We start from the raw sequence: 5,935 nt of genomic DNA, 5'->3' as shown, positions 1-5,935 counted from the left end.
AATTTTCAATTTTAGGGTAGACGCTCCCTTAAGGAGTGAGGTAAGGTCATGAAAAAGTTTTTCGTGTAGGAATGCCTGACGCTCTCGGCATCCGAACACGAGTCTGGATTAGAGAGGCAGACCAATAGCATAATTAAATTTTGAAAAATCGTGTCATCAGCATTAATTTTCTTCTCCGAATAAATATCAGTTATAACTAAATTTACATTCGTGTTTTGTGTTGCAGTAGCTATATTATGTTTAACTTCTTTCATTCCTCAATCCAGGCACTGGGTGGATGGCCTTACGACGTTGCCTCCCTGAATCATTTTAACAGGCGGGAAGTCATGATTTTGTTTAAAAATCTTCTTCTCTGTTTCGTTATTAACGGCAACCGATGTACGCAGCCATTTTCCTCCAATACTCGTGAAAGTCTTGAACGTCGATAATTTTCATTACTGAAAGCCTCTCAGCGTCAAATTTTCATCTAGGGCTTAAAATTAACACGCTCAAGAAAATGTTCAAAGACTATTATTTTGAGCCTTTCTAGCTTCTTTTTTAATCGAGAAAATTGTTTATTTTTATGATCCCATTGAGCATTTTCTTCCTTTGCATTTTTTTTAAATAAAAAAATATCCCCAGTAAGATGACAGAGTATTTACAGATCAATGCCAAATCTTATAATTATTATGTTTCGTAGCACCTGATGTTGATGAGCCCAAAAATAAATGAGACCAGAAAATCTGAAGACGGGAAAATGAGGCGGGAAATCTAGTAAATGGGAGCTGTTTGCTATAACTTGAATTTTTAGGGTAAAGTTTTGCTGATCAGAAATTCAAACGAGGCAGCCTATTTTCACTGCCGCCCAGAAGATGGAACAAGAAGTTTGAATATCCAAAAGCTTTGTAGAATATCTTATATAAAGTATCATAAAATATAAACAATTATCTATTTAGTAACATGTTTTTTTGAACATAACTATCAATTCAATCAACATTCTCGCATCACAATGACTATGATTGTTTTCCTAATCTGTTATAAATATAAAAACATTATGTCAGATGAACGAAAAATAAAAGTTTTCGATGGAGAATAATATCAACAAAACTAATGCAAAAATGCATAACAACTTTCAGCGGTTTATATATGAATCATTCATGAGCAAAAGGTCAATTTGCACAATTCTTTTATCTTCGACCTGCCGACCAAGTTTTGAGTGACAGAAGAAGTTATGTCGTCCCAACCTAATTCAAGAGCGGCGAGTTCATATGAATATTAAGTCATTTGTGAATGGGCCGACGGAAGCTTCGCTGGGCTGGCGACATTCGTCGTGTAGAGAAGTGCGATGCGACTACGGAAGTCGCCAAAGGAAGAAGCGGACGAACATTTGCATGAGAACGCCACATAATGAAGGATCCTTCAGAACTTCCGACCTCCACAAAATGCGCCCTTGGTTCACTTGCCAACTGCCGAAATGTGGACGGGAAATAAAAAGGCTTTTGGGGCAGTCGATGATAGGCAAGAAATGTGTTAATTGTGTCGTCACGAATGATATATGATGTTTGATTTCAAATATGGTTTACTAAAAATCGAGTTTCGTTCAGGTATTTTGAATCTATGAAATAAATAAGGCTATCTTATGATATTATAAGCATCAAAGTATACGAACATCATCTTGGCAGTGATTTTACCAAGTCGAGCTCCTATAATAAAATTTTAAATTCCATATACTCCTTGAATCGAAAAAATTCTTTATAAGACTAGGTAATTTGGAAATACTCGATAAAATTATTTGCAAGTCTGAAACATAATAATTGTATCCCGGAAATAATTTTTGGTGCAAGAACTACTAAAGCATGAGCTTGACGAGCCTATTTGCGCGGTCCAGGCTTATTTTGTGTATCTGAAAGCTGTTTTGGTTGCACGTTCTTGCAAGCAAGGCCATTCCGTAACGATTTGCATATAGGACGCGCAAGCTTTGTCGTGCTATGCAGCGCAGCTTAGGATGTAAGTCGATATCATCAAATTATTCAAATAAGTTTTCGCAGCTTTATGGGCGCCTGTAAAATGTTGATCTGGCTTCCGCTTTTATGACTAAGCTGTCACGGTCGACGTTTTGGCCGCGCACCGACTATCCAGGCAGCTTCTTGCCTTGGTTATTTTCTCTAAAAATTGCAACGGTATTTTGCTCGTGCGCCTCTTATACCAGGTTTGTTTGCATCATTTTTTTTTTAATCTGGATCCTGAGAGTAAATATTTCTATCCCCTGCTGTTAGCTGTCGCTATTGCAACTCATGTTAGGTAAATTCTCACTCAATTTTATTACAATACCAACTCTTGTCTGTGCCTCATTTTTTCTACCTTACCTAATTCATTTCGGATTTGCTGTGTTCGCTCTTGTTTACCGCCACTTTCATGTTTATGCCACCGTTTTAGCGCATTTTCTCATTTATGGAAAAAGGTGCTATCATGCTCGTCATATCCGTCCGTGTCGTCCGTCCGTGATCACGTCACGGACAGACGAGAAAATGCGCTCTCTGTCACTCACTGCAGTGAGTACTGAGTTATTTTTTTATGTTTTCAGTGATAGCTGAGGTAAAGTTTCTGTACCATGGTTTTTCGTGATTGAAGGGTCACCTTGTGTTTGCAGTACTCTATTTTATTTGCAATGTTATCTCAATATTGTGCCGACCTTTGTTCTCTTTTCATGATCGTTTTGTTGTGTTTGCAGCACCCCGATGACCACCCGCCCCTTGCAGAGACTACAGTCTCTGGAGGGCGCCGTTGCATTAGCTCAAGCACCACTCGTGAGCACTCGACAAGAGCAGCGATAGTAGCAAGACAAGATCGCTGGCCGGAGCTTGAGGAGCTCTCGAACACTCAAATACAACGGCTGCTACGACTGCTGTCCTTATGAGGTAAAACTTTCACAAAAGTGAGCTTTTTTGAGAGCAATCATGTACTTGTGAATTATGATTGGAGTGATGTAAATGGAATCATTTTCATGTACTACCAGTCAGAAGGATCTATAGAGACCTCGAATATTCACATGTAGGAAAAGATATATATAAAAAATTAATAATTTTTCCAGAATATCTAACCAGCTTAATTCTATCCTAACTACTAATTCCGTTTTGCTCGTCAGTTTCTTAGCTAGTTAAGTTTCACGCAATAATTCAGCTCAATGCACCAATGCGTGTGATGCTTGTACATAGTGGTTTACTAGTGAACAAATATACTCACCACATTTACAATTAGAGTAATTACCGCTACAAGTCCTCCTCGAGCTTTATTTAAGTCAAGCTATATTGGGTTTTTAAATTTGTCTAAACAATCAAAATCAAGCCGTTCTTGTCCGAGAAAATGCGCAGTTTACTAAATGTTAGCCAATTCCAAATATATAACAAAATTTCGTTTTATTCTTCGAAAAGATATATAGCATGAGTTTGATGACAGAAGCAGCAGGCTTAACAATTTAGAAATATTGTTAACGCGAATTTATTTTTGGATCATGATGATTAGGAAAATTTCCAGTAACAATATGAACAAATTTCAGCAGCCCCGATGGTATGTTCAAAATTCCAAGTTGGAAATTTTTAGCTCGCCTTCGCAAAACATTTCTATACCGGCGGTCCACCTGTCTGTTGTCAGGGGTCAGTCTTTGATCCATGCATTATTCTGAGGGTAGCTGTGTTTCCGCTATTTACCGCTCAGGTATGCACGACCTCTGATGAAATATTTTAAAAAGGTTGCGGTAGCAATAATTCTTGGATGGTGTCATATTTTTCTTCCTACCTTGTGTGATAATTTATTTTCCATTTTATCAAGTTTCAAAGACGATTTTCAAGCCCCTAACAATAAGTACTGGAATTTTTGAAAAGATAGAAATCTGGCAACTACAGGAGCAGTATTTGTTTGTAACTTAAATATAAAATTTTGAAGGACCCAGAAATGCGCTGCCAAGGAAGGTTATTCAAATAACGATTGTTGACTTTTCTCTTCTCGTTGAAACAATATTTTTGCCTGCGAAAGTGCTTACTGAATATCACCATCATTTAGATGAATGTGTTCGCTTATTTTCCGATCAAATTCATGAACAACGTTTCCCCTCCTTGACAGTGTTGCGCGAGTATCTACAGGTACAATTAATTATTCACAATGGAAATCGTCGGAAAGGCAGAAACGGGTCAAATGTGAGGAACTTTACCTATTTATAATTTTAATCGCTGTAGAAGAAATATTACCAACCCACTGATGCGGGAAAGTTGAATACATATTAGTTGTCGCAATCAAACCGATGGCTTCAATAGCGGAAAGTCATATCCGTACAACTTTTGTACGGTTTTGCGATAGGGTAGCAATATTAGCGATCATTCAGTGTATCAAAATACGAGGTTACATCAAAACCAAGCAAACGTTATTCAAGTTGATTGCAGTAAGTTTTAAATACGAGAAATAAACTTGTGAAAAGTGCTTGTACACACTGATATAGGAGGTAAAAATAAGATGCAAACGTAACAAAATATGGTCTTACCGTATAAACATAAATGCTGCATACTATTAACGACGAGAATACCGAACTCATATTTCAGACTGGAAAGTTGTTTACATAATTTTAAACATTCGACCAAAGGATTATTATAGGAATAGTGACTATAATTAAAACTCAACTGTTAAAATAAGTTCTTGTTAATGGGGTTGATAGGTCACAAGAAAGTCATACGTCATGAATGTCAAGGACTGTGGAAAATAGAAACTGAAGGACTGAAAAGCGATTAATCTACATGAGCCCTGCGTGTTACTTTAGAAAGTTAAAAGAGGACTTGAGAGTAAACGACGAACGTTCCTGATGCCATCAATGGGTCTCTGGGAAAAATGCCAGAGACCAGCGGTCTCACTAGCGGGTCTCTGGCAAAGAATTTAAAGTTGATGCAGGCCTATGGAAATATACCCTACTGATAGTTAAATATAGATACCCTACTGATAGTAGTAAAAACTTGAAGATAAAGAACCAAAAGTCTTGTACGAAATTAACGACCACTACAATGAAAATTAAATTGCTTGAATACGCTGGTAGTGACATTTAATTGCGCTTAGCGTCAGTCCTTGCAAATACTACAGGACACTTGTAATGCCACGGCATTTCCTGCGATGTGAGTATGCGGAAAAGGAGTTGCGATGCAATTAAATCACCCACACAGAAAAATCCCAGCCGAATAATCACTGCCAAAAAATCAGAGCTCTCTAAAGGACCAAAAAACTCAGCCTCATGGAGCCGCATCGCGATGGGAGTTGCCACATTCTACGGGATCTGGCAAAGGTTTAAATTAAAGAAGAACGGAAAGAAGAAATATATATTATAATTTGATTAAAATAGAAACTTTCTGTAATGCAGCCAGTGAATAACCACCGACAAGGACAATCGTACTTTTTAAACTGATTCCTCAAATAAACTGATATTAAACTGATTCCTCAATAGAACGAACATAATTAAATAAAGAATGATGCGAATTATCAATGCATTCCATAACGCAGATTGATACCTAAAAATAATTAATAATTGAATTCATACTCATATATAGTTCAAATGAGGATTTTTCAAACTTTGCCTAAAAAATTGTTTATGATGTACTGAAACTTGTAAAAATTATGTCTCATATCAATTCAGTATGATATGATGCTTAAAAGCGAACAACTCAGAGCCAACCGAAAAATAAGATTCTTTTTTTAATTTAAATCTTCGTCTTTCAACTCCCGTTACTTCAGAATATACTTTGAATTCCTTATAATTTTCATGTATTCTCTCAAAATTAATTCTAAAGACTTTGCGAATAGATCATTTTTGTTAGTAATGCTAAACCCCCCAGAAGTTAGGACAAGTGAAGACTTGGGAACAAGCAGCCAGCAAAACCTTTTTCGTCAAATAGATTTCAAAATAAAACATATGCTTAAATTC

This window comes from Hyalella azteca, unplaced genomic scaffold (assembly GCF_000764305.2).
Source record: "Hyalella azteca isolate HAZT.00-mixed unplaced genomic scaffold, Hazt_2.0.2 contig17801, whole genome shotgun sequence".
Taxonomy (NCBI): domain Eukaryota; kingdom Metazoa; phylum Arthropoda; class Malacostraca; order Amphipoda; family Hyalellidae; genus Hyalella; species Hyalella azteca.
Note: the sequence above shows the minus strand (reverse complement) of the source record.